General features: G+C 46.4%; 1 long non-coding RNA gene across 1 annotated transcript; it reads left to right on the top strand.

Annotated features, from left to right (window-relative positions):
* Positions 1 to 7,452: 7,452 nt before the first annotated feature.
* On the top strand, positions 7,453 to 15,110 carry LOC307146009. Its single transcript, XR_013819034.1, has 3 exons — positions 7,453 to 7,528; positions 14,623 to 14,759; positions 14,912 to 15,110. It is a non-coding gene; the product is annotated as an uncharacterized lncRNA (long non-coding RNA).
* Positions 15,111 to 15,704: the final 594 nt, after the last annotated feature.

Here is a 15,704-nt window from a genome sequence, read left to right on the forward strand (position 1 = left end):
GTGGCCAGGGCGGAGCAGGCTGTGCAGGCGACCAGGGCGGAGCAGGCTGTGCAGGCGACCAGGGCGGAGCAGGCTGTGCAGGTGGCCAGGGCGGAGCAGGCTGTGCAGGCGACCAGGGCGGAGCAGGCTGTGCAGGTGGCCAGGGCGGAGCAGGCTGTGCAGGCGGCCAGGGCGGAGCAGGCTGTGCAGGCGGCCAGGGTGGAGCAGGCTGTGCAGGCGGCCAGGGCGGAGCAGGCAGTGCAGGCGGCCAGGGAGGAGACGACCCTTCAGGCGGCCAGGGCGGAGACGACCCTTCAGGCGGCCAGGGAGGAGATGACCCTTCAGGCGGCCAGGGAGGAGATGACCCTTCAGGCGGCCAGGGAGGAGACGACCCTTCAGGCAGCCATGGCACAGGAACAGACACCGGCTCAGGAACAGGAACAGACACAGGGACAGGAACAGACACCGGCTGGGCGGCGGCCATCTTGTCCGGAGACACTGGCTCGGCATACGTGACTTGAACAGACTCTGGATCGGCGGCGGCCATCTTGTCCGGAGACACTGGCTCGGCGGCGGTCATCTTGTCCGGAGACACTGGCTCGGCGGCGGTCATCTTGTCCGGAGACACTGGCACGGCGGCGGCCATCTTGTCCGGAGACACTGGCATGGCGGCGGCCATCTTGTCCGGAGACACTGGCTTGGCAGACGTGACTTGAACAGACACTGGATCGGTGGAGGCCATCTTGTCCGGAGACACTGGCTCAGCGGCGGCCATCTTGTCCGAAGACACAGGCGTGGAGTCGGCCATCTTGTCCGAAGACACAGGCGTGGAGTCGGCCGTCTTGTCCGAAGACACAGGCGTGGAGTCGGCCGTCTTGTCCGAAGACACAGGCGTGGAGTCGGCCATCTTGACCAAAGACAGGCGTGGAAAGAGGAAGAGGAACAGATTCAGGCTCAGCGGGACGAGACTCTTGACGGGCGGACGTGACGTGAAGCTCAGTCTCTGGATCGGCTGACGTGACGTGAAGCTCAGTCTCTGGATCGGCAGAAGTGACGTGAAGCTCAGTCTCTGGGTCGGCAGAAGTGACGTGAAGCTCAGTCTCTGGGTCAGGATCAGCGCGCTCTGAGCTTGACGGGACCAGCGGCGGCGAGGGCTTTGAGCTGGGTAGGACCAGCGGCAAAGAGGACTCTGAGCTGGTTAGGACCAGCGATGAAGAGGGCTTTGAGCTGGACAGGACCAGCGATGAAGAGGGCTCTGAACTGGACGGAACCAGCGGCGAAGAGGGCTCTGTGCTGGGCAGGACCAGCGGCGAAGAGGGCTCTGAGCTGGACGGAACCAGCGATGAAGAGGGCTCTGTGCTGGATGGGACCAGCAGTGAAGGCTCTGTGCTGGACGGGACCAGCGATGAAGAGGGCTCTGTGTTGGACGGGACCAGCGGTGAAGAGGGCTCTGTGCTGGACGGGACCAGCGGTGAAGAGGGCTCTGTGCTGGACGGGACCAGCGGTGAAGGCTCTAGCTTGGCGGGCATGTCGCTTGCTGTCTCAGGTGCGGCGGGCATGACGCTCTCAGTCTCAGGGGCGGCGGGCATGACGCATACTGCCTTGGCTTCGGCAGATCTGGCGTGAAGTGCGGGCTCGGCTGGACTGGCGTGAAGTGCAGACGGTGACATGGCGTGCCACGGAAGGAAGCTCTCCAGACATCTGGAGAGTGCCTCTCTCCAATCCAGACCGGAGAGATCGGGGAGCTCCCTCGGGTCGACCTCCTTAGCCCCCAGCCGGTAATACAACTTAATTGCCTCGTCACCCAGAGAGCAAGAGGCAGCGAGAGGAACAAACCCCCAGGTGTACTGGAACAGATCGAGGCTATCCAGGGCCAAGGCCGCGATCTGTCCAGCGAACTTCCGGCTCATGCTGGGAAGATCAGGCGAGATCCGTACTGCTGGATTCCTGGAGGTCATAGCTGCTGGATCTGGATGAGGCGAAGTCTTCTGTTACGAACTGCTCCGAGACGAGGGTTGAGATCCAAATGCAGCTTTATTGGCTGGGGAAATCCAGAGGCGTAATCCAACGTACAGGCTAGGGTCATACACAGGCAGGCAGTCAAAACAAAGAAAGAAACAAAACAAACAGGCAGGCAGGCAGGCAGGGACCAGAGGCAAGAGAGTAATCCAGGGAACAGGGCAAGATATCAAAAACCAAGAAACAAGAAAACCAGGGAAACGCTCAGAAATGCAGTGTAACACTTAACAAGACTTCGCGGTGAGTGAATGAATGAACATGGTATAAATAGACTAAGACTAACAGGATGAGACACAGGTGAATGCAATCAGTGAATGAGGTACAGGTGAATGTGATCAGTGATAAGTGATGATGAGTCCGGGCAGTGAGTTATGGGAAATGTAGTATGTGAGTGATAATAGTCTTATGTGGAGTGCCCTCTGGTGGCTCTCAAGGGCACTCCAGCTGGTGACCGTTACATCAGGTACCTGTATGCATATTTTACTCTTTATTTCTGAGCATTTTGTATTGTTTTGTATTGATTATCTTCAACATAATTATGTAATTGGCATTATAGATTTACCTGATTTACCTGAGATTATTGAATCTACTAGATTATGTTGTATCCATGTTTCTGCTAATCTGTGTCCAGGGTTGAGTACATACTAGATCTCAGGTTAGATTGAGCATGTAGCACATCAGGTGAGATTCTAGATGTCTGAATAACTGCTTGATTTTAGTTAAGTGGTTATATAATTGCATTCACTATAGGGGGCTAGACAAAAATGCACTTTAAATAATAGCAAGCAACATTACTTCATAGTATTAGCCATAAACTCTGGTTATTGATTGAGCTTTAACTAAGTTGTTATATATGCGACTGTAAGGGACCAAACGGAATAATTAAATAGTATTAGTCATAACCTCTGCTCTGACTAATGATCAGACTGGCGAGTTTGTGACCGTGAGATTCACGTTAACATCCGGTGTGAAACTCTGAGCAACATTGGAATCCAAATGAACAAGTACAATCTAACGTAAAGAGTTAAACAGAATAATAAAATATCTTGATAAATATAAATTACCAATAATCCATTGGCATTCCAACCAAAATTCAAGGTGTCACGGTCTTAGCATGTTATTTTCTTTTGGTTTCATTTTTTTGGTTTCTGTCTGTTACCTGTTATTTATGAGCCGAACTGTAACAGGGCTAGACAAAAATACAATTTAAATAATAGCAAGCATGGGGCAGCATTACTTCATAGCACTAGCCATAATCTCTGATTATTGCTACAGAAGAAGCAGTCGAACAACAGGAGAGATCAGCAGTCTGTGAGTGTTTACTTTTCCCAGTAGATTTTAGCGTGGCTCTGTGTTGCTAGGAAGTGTGTTTTGTTTACCGTGTTTTTACTGTGGTTGTTTGTGCGTCGTGACTTGTTAGTTTCGCTTGACTAAACAGGAGGGCGGGACCTGCTGTATTCAATAAAGAGGTATTAGGTGTGTATAAAATTGGTTAGTGCACCGCGGCAGCGGTCGCGGCAGCCCTCGTGTGAAGCCCTCGACACCGACAAGGCACTTGAGTATTAATTTTTCCTGTTTATTCCTTTACTTTCTCGTCTACACAACTTTTTCATCTGATCTGTCTGTTTGTGACCTTACACTATGTGCTTTCAAATCCCTACTATTACTAACACACGTAAATCAAATGTCACACGTCAGAGGCAGTCCAATCCTAACAACCTGCGTACTTTTCCGGTGTCTTCTAGTACTATATTCTCTTTTCCTATTGGTCTCTGGAATTGCCAGTCCGCTGTAAACAAAGCTGATTTCATTACATCTATTTCTAGTCATTTGGGTCTCAGTCTACTAGCCCTGACTGAGACCTGGATCAGACCAGAGGACACTGCCACACCGGCTGCCCTCTCCACTCGTGTAACCTCACTGCTTAAGAAACCCACTCTAAATCCAGCACATCTGGAGAATTACAGACCAGTATCTCTCCTTCCATTCGTCGCGAAAACACTTGAGCGAGTTGTTTTCAACCAGATCTCTTCCTTCCTTACACAGAACAACCTCTTGGACAACAATCAATCTGGTTTCAAAAGCGGACACTCAACTGAGACTGCCCTGCTCTCAGTAATTGAAGCTCTGAGACTGGCAAGAGCAGCCTCCAAATCCTCAGTTCTCATCCTGCTGGATCTGTCTGCTGCCTTTGACACAGTTAACCACCAGATCCTCCTGTCAATCCTAAAGACGAAGGGTATCTCGGGAACCACACTCCAATGGTTCAAGTCTTACCTCTCAGGTAGGTCCTTTAGGGTTTCGTGGAGGGGTGAGGTGTCTAAGACACAACATCTAGCTACTGGAGTGCCTCAGGGCTCAGTGCTTGGACCACTTCTCTTCTCCATCTACATGACATCACTAGGATCTGTGATTCAGAAACATGGTTTTTCCTATCACTGCTACGCTGATGACACACAACTCTACCTCTCATTCCAGCCCGACGATCCGACGGTAGCTGATCGTATCTCAGCCTGCCTGACAGACATTTCTGGCTGGATGAAGGACCACCACCTTCAACTAAACCTTGCGAAGACAGAGCTACTCGTGTTCCCGGCCAACCCAACACTTCACCACAACTTTACCATTCAGCTAGACTCGTCATCCATAACTCCATCTAGATCAGCCAGGAACCTTGGTGTGGTAATTGATGATCAATTGAACTTCACAGACCACATTGCAAGAACTGCCCGGTCATGTAGATTTGCCTTGTACAACATTAGGAGGATCAGACCCTTCCTATCAGAACATGCTACTCAACTCCTTGTCCAAGCGCTTGTTTTATCCAGACTTGACTATTGCAACGCTCTCCTGGCTGGTCTTCCAGCTTGCACAGTCAAACCTCTGCAACTGATCCAGAACGCCGCAGCTAGAGTGGTCTTTAACGAGCCGAAAAGGGCACACGTCACTCCTCTCCTCACAAAATTGCACTGGTTGCCAGTTGCCGCTTGCATCAAATTCAAGTCACTGACGTTTGCCTACAGAACAACCACTGGTTCTGCTCCCTTTTACTTTAACTCTTTACTTCAGACTTATGTGCCTTCCAGGAACTTGCGCTCTGCAAGTGAACGGCGTCTTGTGGTGCCATCTCAAAGAGGCACAAAATCTCTTTCTCTGACCTTTACCATGACTGTTCCCTGCTGGTGGAATGATCTGCCGAACTCAACCAGAGCGGCTGAGTCCATAGCCACTTTTAAGAAACGGCTGAAGACACTTCTTTTTCGACAGCACTTGATCCAGTAATACTAACACTTTCTCTCTACTACTCTATTCTGTTCTATAACACAAAAAAATAAAAAAAATAAAAATAATAATAATTTGCGTTGAATTAAACTGAGAAGGGTCATAGCACTTGCATTTTGTTGTCCTACTGTTAGTTTAACTGCTTCTATTGTTCTCATTTGTAAGTCGCTTTGGATAAAAGCGTCTGCTAAATGAATAAATGTAAATGTAAATGTAATGTATTGTTTGATCTTTAAGTTGTTATATAGACGACTGTAAGTGTCACAATCACCAGTGAGAGTGCCCGGGATTACCATCAGAGGGCACTCCAACCCGGACTATTACCACACCATAACAGACTTCATTCCCTATAATCCTTTGCGCAGACTAATCAGCCATGATAACATCCACCTGTGGTTCATTAGCCTTGTTAACTCTGTCATTCACTGAGAGGTTTTGTTAGTAGTTGTACACTTCAATTCTGAGCATTCTCCCTAGTTTCATGTCTCTTGGTATTTTGGATTTCTTGCCTGTTTCTGGATTACTCATTTGGCCGCTTCTGTTCTCTTCCTTGTTGTGTTTGTTTGTGTGGACGGCCTGCCTGTGTTTGACCTTGTCTGTACTTTGGATTATGTGTTTGAATTGTCCCTATTATTAAAGCTGCGTTTGGATCTCCAACGTCGGAGCAGTTCGTAACAGTAAGGGACTAAACAGATTTACTATTTAAATAATGGCAAGCATGTGCGGCTTATTAAATATTATGTCATAACCTTTACTCTGACTAATGATCAGACTGGCGAGTTTATGACCGTGAGATTCACGTTAACATCCGGTGTGAGACTCTGAACAACATTGAAATCTGAATGAACAAGTACAATCTAAAGTAAAGTGTTAAATAGAATGATCAAATATCTAGATAAATTATAAATGACCAACAATCCATTGGCATTCCAACCTAAATTCGAGGTCAAGATAAAATTGAGTCAGATAAAAGTGTAATTGAAATTAACTCACTCAAGCGACCAACACACAGGAAACCTTCAGCCACACCACTGGACACCGTTGTTGGGTCAATTGGGTGGACCTTAAAGAACAGAGTGTTTGTCCTGTAATATTGTACATGAGGGTTACTAGATGATGGCAGAACTCACAATGTAATTCAGCTCCTTTGATAGTTAGAGAATGAACAGAAAGTGAAAGGGGGATCGGAAACAACCATGAGTCAGGATATGAACTCAGGTTCATCGAAGCACAAACCTTTCTCAGCTCTACTGAGTGTTTGATCTCTTGAATCTTCTTCATTCTGTCCTGGATCATCTGTTGAACGTCTGTCTGTGTCTGAACCAGCTGATTCTACATACAGAGAAACACAGACACATTTATCACTGAATATAGCTTTCCATCTTCTGATAAACTCATATTTGAATATTGATTTTTAAACCATTTAAAGACCAAATTAATTTAAAATGATAGTTTTAACCTTTTAGCCCATGTCTGACAGCTTTGAGGGTAACAAAATAATTTTTTATCAAATGTAATGAAAGACTGGATTTGGCTGTTTAAAATAAAAGGTACAGGTTCTTCAACATGGAAACATGACACAGGAAAGACATCTGCATTTCACAGTGTGTTTAAAGTGCTTTGTCTGTATCGCTTTACCTTCTTCTCTCGACTCTCCTCCTCTATAGGAACAGTGTTGTGAGATCTGTGTTCTCCTTCAGTGCAGGACAGACAAACACACGTCTGGTCATCTCTGCAGAACAGCTCCAGAGGTCTCTCGTGTTTCTGACATATATAATCCTCCAGATTTTCCACAGCGTTGATCAGTGTGTGTTTCTTTAGACGTGGGACTCTGCGATGAGGCTCCAGATGAGTCTCACAGTAAGAGCTTTCACACATCAGGCAGGTCTTCACTGCTTTCTGCTTTCCTTCATCACAGACGTCACAGAACACCACAGATTCTTGATTAAGTTTCTTAAAGTGTTGCACAAGCTTTCCGAGTGTTGTATTAATCTTGAGATCAGGATTTTTGCTGAATGTTTCTTTACAGAGTGGACAGAAGCAGGTCTGTGTGTTCGTCCAGCACTTTCTCAGGCAGGTTCTGCAGAAGTTGTGTCCACATGGAGTGGTGACTGGATCAGTGAACACTTCCAGACAGATGGAGCACTGGAGCTCCTCATTTAGTGATGGGCCACTGGAGGACGCCATGACTGACAAAACAATGACAATATATGGAATTTCTGAAGAGAATAATTAGGATAATGCTAAGGTAAATATATATTTTAAGTATTTCTCCACTGACGGACCTTCAAAATTAGCTGTATCTGACAAAATATTTATTTTGCATGTAAATCACAAATATTTAATTGTATCCGTCTGCTGCTTTTGACATCCACGGCTCACAGACTCTTATTCAGTTCTTTAACAACTAACTGTATAGGTTATGCACACATTATGACAGCACTTCAGCAGATAAACTCCTATTCATTCTTGTAAACTGGTCTAACTTGTGGAGTAACTTGTGCATTCAAGCTGACATTCAAGTAAGTTCATGGTCATCATGCTCATGTTTTTCTCATACAAACACCTTTAAAGGTAACAAAATAATATACTTGTTATGTTTGGAGTTAAAATAATACAGTGATCCTAATCATAAAAGTTAAACTAGTAACCACCTTTTATATTAAAGTCAAAGTAATCAATTGTCGAAATTTTCGAGAGGGACATGTGTATAGGTAGAGAATAGAGATCGATAGAGATCTAGCCTGTGCAAAAAAAAAAAAAAAAAAAGGGAAACAGTGGAGCAGTGCACCGGGATAAAAAGAGTAAATAAACGGTAAAAAGATGGATTGGATATTTTTGCTGACACCTCCAGGTAGCTTTAATTTCGCCGAGCCGAGCTCATGGCCACAGTTTATGAGCCGCTTCGAGTGATTCAGAGTAGCATCGGGTCTAGCAGACAAAGACTCAGTCTATCAGGTACACTCGCTCTTGTATATAATGGGGGAGAAAAGAGATGATATTCTGAATACGTTACCCCTAAAGTGAGGAAGAGAAAAGGAGTTATGAAGAGGTCAAGAAGGCTTCAAGTGAGCACTTTATTGGCAGACATAACGTCATTTACGAGAGAGTCAAATTTAATAGCAGACTCCAGCAGCCTGGTGAATCAGCAGAGAGTTTCATCACGAATGTGTATAAGATCATGGAATATTGCAGATATATTGCGATCTACATGAGGAAATGATCGGAGACTGTATCGTATGGGCATAAGAGATGCAAAGCTCTCGGAGAAACTGCAACTAGATCCAAATTTGATATTGGGCTAACTCAGGTAAGGCAAAACAAGAATATAAAACGTCAATAATATAACAAGAATTCTGAAGTGAGAGAAGTGAACGTCGATGGAGTCATGACAGAGAATGTCTAAAGCAAAAGTGATGTCGCAGAGAGTAGAGAGGACAGATCAGAGAGCACACAGCACTTATAATACAGCTCAGAAAATAAAACAAATTGATTCCTGTAAGAGATGCGGGAAAAGTCCTCAGGACTCGTGGAAAACGTGTCCAGACAGAGAAAGACAGAGAAATGCTGAAAGAAAGGACATTTTGCTGCAGTGTGCCGGTCAGCTCAAAGACCAGAAGCAATAGTCGACAGCTCATATGAGTCAGCTTTCTTGGGAGCGATACAGACCCAAAACCAAGAGAAAATGTTGCAACAGAAAAACCTGATAAACAAAAGCCTTTAAACAAGATACAGGCGCAGGAGTTATACTGAAAAACAGGGGAAACTGAAAGATTCCAAAAAGACAATCTTGGACCCTAACAGTTCTCCTTTATAAGTGATGGGTATTAGTACAAGTAGCCAACTTACACGAACCTGGAGAGCAGTACAAGGCGATGTTCTCCAAGGTTTTCTCAGGACTTGGGAAATTGGAGGGCAGCTAAGAGATCAAACTGATGGAAGGAGCAGTCAGCCATGACGAGCACCGCTGCCTCTCATGGAAAAAGTGAATCTAGGACTGCAAAGAATGGAAGAAATGGTGAAACCGAGCCACTTACAAAGTTCATCACACCCTTTGGGAGGTAATGTTTCCGGCATCTTTCATTTGGGAAATCTTCGTCCACGGAGCATTTCCAGCTCAGAATCTCACAGATCATTACAGGATCGACTGGAACTCTTTGCCATGCAGGCGATATCCTAGTGTTTGGAAAAGAAAATGAAGAAAACAATGACAGACTGCTGAAATTTTTTGAAAAAGCAGGGCTGGCCCTCAATGACAAGTGTGTGTTCGCTGTCGAGAGTGAAGTTCCTAGTGATTGAAGCGGACGAGGACCAGATTAAAGATATTCTCAACACGCCTGAGCTACAGAACGTGGAAGGAGTGAGACGCTTCATGGAAAGGTTTACTACGTCAGGAAGTTTTCATCAAAGATAATCAAAGAAAAACTGCATAAACAGAACAGACCGGAATGCATGCAAGCTACAGCGACAATGGAGGCCTAAATAGACGAGAGATTGTGCAAAGATGTTTAAAAGTACCCTTATTTGTACAACTCTAGCATGAAAGAACACAAAGCTATTTACATGGGTTGTAACTTGTGGCGAGAGATTGTTAAAAACTGCACATGTGTCAAACGCCTGTGTATGCGTACGAGTCAAGTGAAGTATACTTTGCAATAGTGTGCGTTCTAGCATTCTCGTAAAAAACTTTTACTTTCTGCTTTAGAGTTTACGGTGCATATCGACCACAATCCCTGTATATTGCTGTTGGGAAACAGACCGATTGATGACTTTCCTCAAAGAAATCTTAATACTTAAGTGTAAAGGTCTTTGTACACTGAGTTCGAAATTCTAGTCTGAAAATTCCCCATGTTAAAAATTAAATACGACCTCACGTTGTGTCTATCACGTTTACACACTGCCTCCGCAACGTTCGTCCATAATAAAAAATATCTGGATCGGGTTAAATTTTCTGAGCTTTTCGCATCTGTAGCAAGCATGTTGAGAGGTCTTTTGACAATCCAGAGCCACCGTACAAGCGAACGCCAAGATCCAGAACTGTTCAGGATCAATTTGTTCACATAAATTGGTGGTCTTGTTTTTAAATATGCGTCTCCAGTATCGCTAGCAAAGCATCAAACTGAGCCACTGACATCCTGAAGTAAACTTTGAATCGCTCGGGATAATCCCGTAGCGAACTCTCCTTCCTCTCTACGCAATCTCAGGATTGGATTGATTGATTGATTTATTTCTGGATCAAGACAATATAAAACAGTAATCCAGAGGATAACTGTCACGGAACACTAAACGAGAGACAAGGATTCAAGTGCAGAGGAGATTTAATAAACAAACACAGACGAAGTACAAAAACTCAGAACTCAGGTATCCAACAGACAGGAACATCGAGGACAGGTAACTCGGACAACGAACCAGCACAGGACTACAAACACAGGGAGGCTAAATAGGGGAATTAACAAAGGAGGGAAACGAGAAAGACAGGTGGGACAAATTAACCAATAATTAGATAACAAGATGGGAGGGGCTAGATAACAGAGTTCGGGAGGCCATGGCGAAAATGTCAGTCCATCTGGCGGCCAGGGCGGAGAAGATCGTGCAGGCAGCCAGGGCGGAGACTTTCCCTCGGGCGGTCAGGGCGGAGACTCTCCCTCGGGCGGCCAGGGCGGAGACTCTCCCTCGGGCGGCCAGGGCGGAGACTCTCCCTCGGGCGGCCAGGGCGGAGACTCTCCCTCGGGCGGCCAGGGCGGAGACTCTCCCTCGGGCGGCCAGGGCGGAGACTCTCCCTCGGGCGGCCAGGGCGGAGACTCTCCCTCGGGCGGCCAGGGCGGAGACTCTCCCTCGGGCGGCCAGGGCTCAGGAACTGGAACTGGCTCCAACGGCTCAGGCACTGGAACTGGCTCCAACGGCTCAGGCACTGGAACTGGCTCCAACGGCTCAGGCACTGGAACTGGCTCCAACGGCTCAGGCACTGGAACTGGCTCCAACGGCTCAGGCACTGGAACTGGCTCCAATGGCTCAGGCACTGGAACTGGCTCCAACGGCTCAGGCACTGGAACTGGCTCCAACGGCTCAGGCACTGGAACTGGCTCCAACGGCTCAGGCACAGACACTGGCTCCGGCTCAGGCACAGACACTGGCTCCGGCTCAGGAACAGACACTGGCTCCGGCTCAGGAACAGACACTGGCTCCGGCTCAGGAACAGACACTGGCTCCGGCTCAGGAACAGACACTGGCTCCGGCTCAGGAACAGACACTGGCTCCGGCTCAGGAACAGACACTGGCTCCGGCTCAGGAACAGACACTGGCTCCGGCTCAGGAACAGACACTGGCTCCGGCTCAGGAACAGACACTACTGGCTCAGGCTCAGGAACTGGAACAGACACCACCGGCTCAGGAACAGGAACAGACACCACCGGCTCAGGAACAGGAACAGACACCACCGGCTCAGGAACTGGAACAGACACCACCGGCTCAGGAACTGGAACAGACATCACCGGCTCAGGAACAGACACCACCGGCTCAGGAACAGGAACAGACACCACCGGCTCAGGAACTGGAACAGACACCACCGGCTCAGGAACTGGAACAGACACAGGCACCGGCTCAGGAACAGACACAGGCACCGGCTCAGGAACAGACACAGGCACCGGCTCAGGAACAGACACAGGCACCGGCCCAGCGGTCATCTTGTCCGGAGACACAGGCTCGGCAGTGGCCATCTTGTCCGAAGACACAGACTCGACGACGGCCATCTTGTCCGGAGACACAGGCACCGGCCCAGCGGTCATCTTGTCCGGAGACACAGGCTCGGCAGCGGCCATCTTGTCCGAAGACACAGGCTCGACGACGGCCATCTTGTCCGGAGACACAGGCTCGGCGGCTACCATCTTGCCCTGAAACACAGGCTCGGCGGCGGCCATCCTGTCCGGAAACACAGACTCGGCGGTGGCCATCTTGTCCGAAGACACAGGCTCGGCAGACGTGACGTGAACAGGCTCGGTGGCGGCCATCTTGTCCGAAGACACAGGCTCAGCAGACATGATGTGAACAGGCTCGGCTGCGGCCATCTTGTCGGAAGACACAGGCTCAGCAGACGTGGCGTGAACATTCCTGGGAATTTCTAGGATCTTGAATAGCATCGAAAAATAATCCAACAACGTTTCAGCAGGCGTCTTGTCAGGGGACACAGGCTCTGCGGCGGCCATCTTGTCCGGTGACACAGGCTCGGCAAACGTGACGTGATCAGTCTCTGGCTGGGCAGACGTGACGTGAACAGTCTCTGGCTGGGCAGACGTGACGTGAACAGTTACGGAGGGAGCCTTTCTCCTCCTCCTGTGTTTTGGAGCTACCGGACTCTGGACCACCGGCACTGGGACCACCGGCACTGGGACCACCGGCACTGGGACCACCAGCACTGGGACCACCGGATTCGGGACCACCGGAACAATTATGGAGGGAACCTTTCTCCTCCTCCTGTGTTTCGGGACCACCGGACTCGGGACCACCGGAACTGGGACCACCGGACTCGGGACCACCGGACTCGGGACCACCGGAACTGGGACCACCGGAACTGGGACCACCGGAACTGGGACCACCGGAACCACCGGAATAGTCACAGAGGAGGTCTTCCTTCTCCTTCTCCGTTTCCGGACCACCGGACCACCTTCTCTGATCTGATCACCGTCTGACATGGTGCTCTCCTCCTCCAAAGTCCTTTGAGCGCATCTGGAGAAATACTCAAATAGGGAAATGGAATTTCCCTTATCCTCCTCTGGAGAAAAAATCTCGCTCCGCTGAATCCACATAGGGCTGGTTCGTTCTGTCACGGAACACTAAACGAGAGACAAGGATTCAAGTGCAGAGGAGATTTAATAAACAAACACAGACGAAGTACAAAAACTCAGAACTCCGGTATCCAACAGACAGGAACATCGAGGACAGGTAACTCGGACAACGAACCAGCACAGGACTACAAACACAGGGAGGCTAAATAGGGGAATTAACAAAGGAGGGAAACGAGAAAGACAGGTGGGACAAATTAACCAATAATTAGATAACAAGATGGGAGGGGCTAGACAATAGACAGGAGAGCACATGGCACAAAACAAAAAACACCCATGTGCAGCACAAAACAGGACAGACATGTGACAATAACATGCTAAAGTAAAATACTTATTTTCAGGACGGTCCTTGGTGTTACACACAAGAAACAATAAACAAGAAGCAGACAAACCAGATAAAAAAAAAAAGACATACAGTATGATGAGGGGATAGAAAAGACATCATATAATACCCCCCCCCCCCCCCCCAAAAAAAAACACTGTAAAAAAAACTCTCCAATTTATCCATAAATATTCACCTTATTCCATACAAGTTTCTTGACCTGTGTTTTAAACATCCCTCGTGATGGACCCAATATTTCCTCTTTCTTTTTCTCTTTTTACGAAGAGAGAGGACAACAAAATCATACTCACTGCTTGAAGACTCCATTTTTTTAATGTTTTGCGAATTTTTTCGCAATGGATGAATAAATACGCATCGGACTGAGTGTACAAGGTTTCTGTGCGTGCCAAAGTTTTAGGGTGACGAAAAAACGCATACAAAAATTTCGGATTCATTGTGGACCTTAAGAAGCTAAAGTGATGATAATGTAGCTTCATTCATTAATCACTGTGGTAGTGAACTTAAACTGCACACGTTTAGACCCTTGACTGTTCAACTCTAAACCTCTGAGTCACAGAGGCTCATTATTTAGACAAACTAATGTTATCTGAGCGTTCAATTTAAATCTTATGCTCTCCTATCAGAATTGAAGGAACATTCTTCCTTGTTTATGTGTAAAGTTATCTATATCAACCACAACAACAATTCTAATGGGACAAATTAATTATATTGGAGTCAGATAAATATTTGAATTATACACATCATCCTCCAGCTGTCTTTCGTTATTGGAAAAGAGCAGCTTAAGCTTCCAGCTTTACATACTCCAGTCTTCAGTGTCACAAGATCCTCCAGAACTCTTGCTAATATGCTGATTTGGTGCTCAAGAAACAAGAAACATCTCCTCGTGTCAGTGTGGGTTTCCTCTGAATGCTCCGGTTTCCCTCACCCAGTCCAAAGACTATAAGTGAGGAACTGACTCAATTTATTTTCTCCATCTTAGATTTAAAATCTCATTCTCTGTTTTGTACATTCAAACTCGCACGATGTGTTCAGTTATTTCACGTGAGAATCCATTGCGTTTAAAGTTGATGCTCAACCTGGTGAAACATAATAAAGACGTATCTGGATTCAGTTCATCACAAAAATATCTCTCCATCTGTTGATTGTGTTTGTTTGTTTCAGCCTCTAGAGGGCGCTGTGGTGGGTAAAGAGTTGACGGTCAAGATCACGTTCCAGAACCCGCTGTCACAAGTGTTGAAGAACGTTTTGTTCCGTATAGAGGGATTGGGAATGCAGAGCGTCAGAAAGATCCAGTATGGGTAAGACTTTCAGTGTTTAACAGCAGTTTAATTTCAGCTGTGACGTGTTCATACACTGTAGATATGCTTCAAAACATAAATTGTGCTGCATTAAATATGATATTTAAAGAGTGAATCTTCCAGAGAGTTGATATTGTCTTTGTGTCTGTCAGTGATGTGGAGAAGCTTGCGACGGTTACACTGATGGAGAAGTTTGTTCCCACCGTCTCCGGCTCTCAGAAGCTCCTGGCATCGATGGACTGCCGTCTGCTCACTCAGGTGCACGGATTCACTGATATTGTGCTCAAACCAAAGTCAAAAACACTGTCATTGTGAAGCCTTCTAATGCTCTCGCTTCTCTTGAAGAATATGAACTAGATTTAAGGATCATCTGCACTGAATAATAATTCAGTATTTTCATTCACAGTTAATGTATTTCAGCAATAAAGATCCTCCATGTATAAATTATATCCTGTTGGTCTGTTGTAATGTTTATGTGAGCAGATATTCATTGTTCTCCAATGTGTATTTGCATAATAACTAGAAAGTTTTTTGGTTTACAAAACATATCAGTTATAGAATTGAACACTTTCAGATGATGCCGTCATTACAATATAAACCAAAGCTGGAGAGGAGAGAGAGAAAATGGCTTCAGAGATTTCCTTACAAAATAACATGGAGTATTTTCCATGTAAACTCTGGAAATTTAGCATATTATGTAGAAATTCAACATATATATTTAATCATATAAAATTGTTATAGTAGATAAAAAAGCAAAGTAATAATGACTGAGAAAAGCAAGGAAGTCATTATCTTGACTAGAAATATAGACTCATAACAAATTGGCCATTCAAATGTGCATATAACTATAATATTTTATTATAGTTCTTGGTTTAGTTTGCTCTTGTACACATTTTGTCTATCACATTTACTTTTTTCTTTATAATTGTAAGTAAAATATACTTT

This window comes from Squalius cephalus, assembly GCF_949319135.1.
Source record: "Squalius cephalus genome assembly, chromosome: 18".
Taxonomy (NCBI): Eukaryota; Metazoa; Chordata; class Actinopteri; order Cypriniformes; family Leuciscidae; genus Squalius; species Squalius cephalus.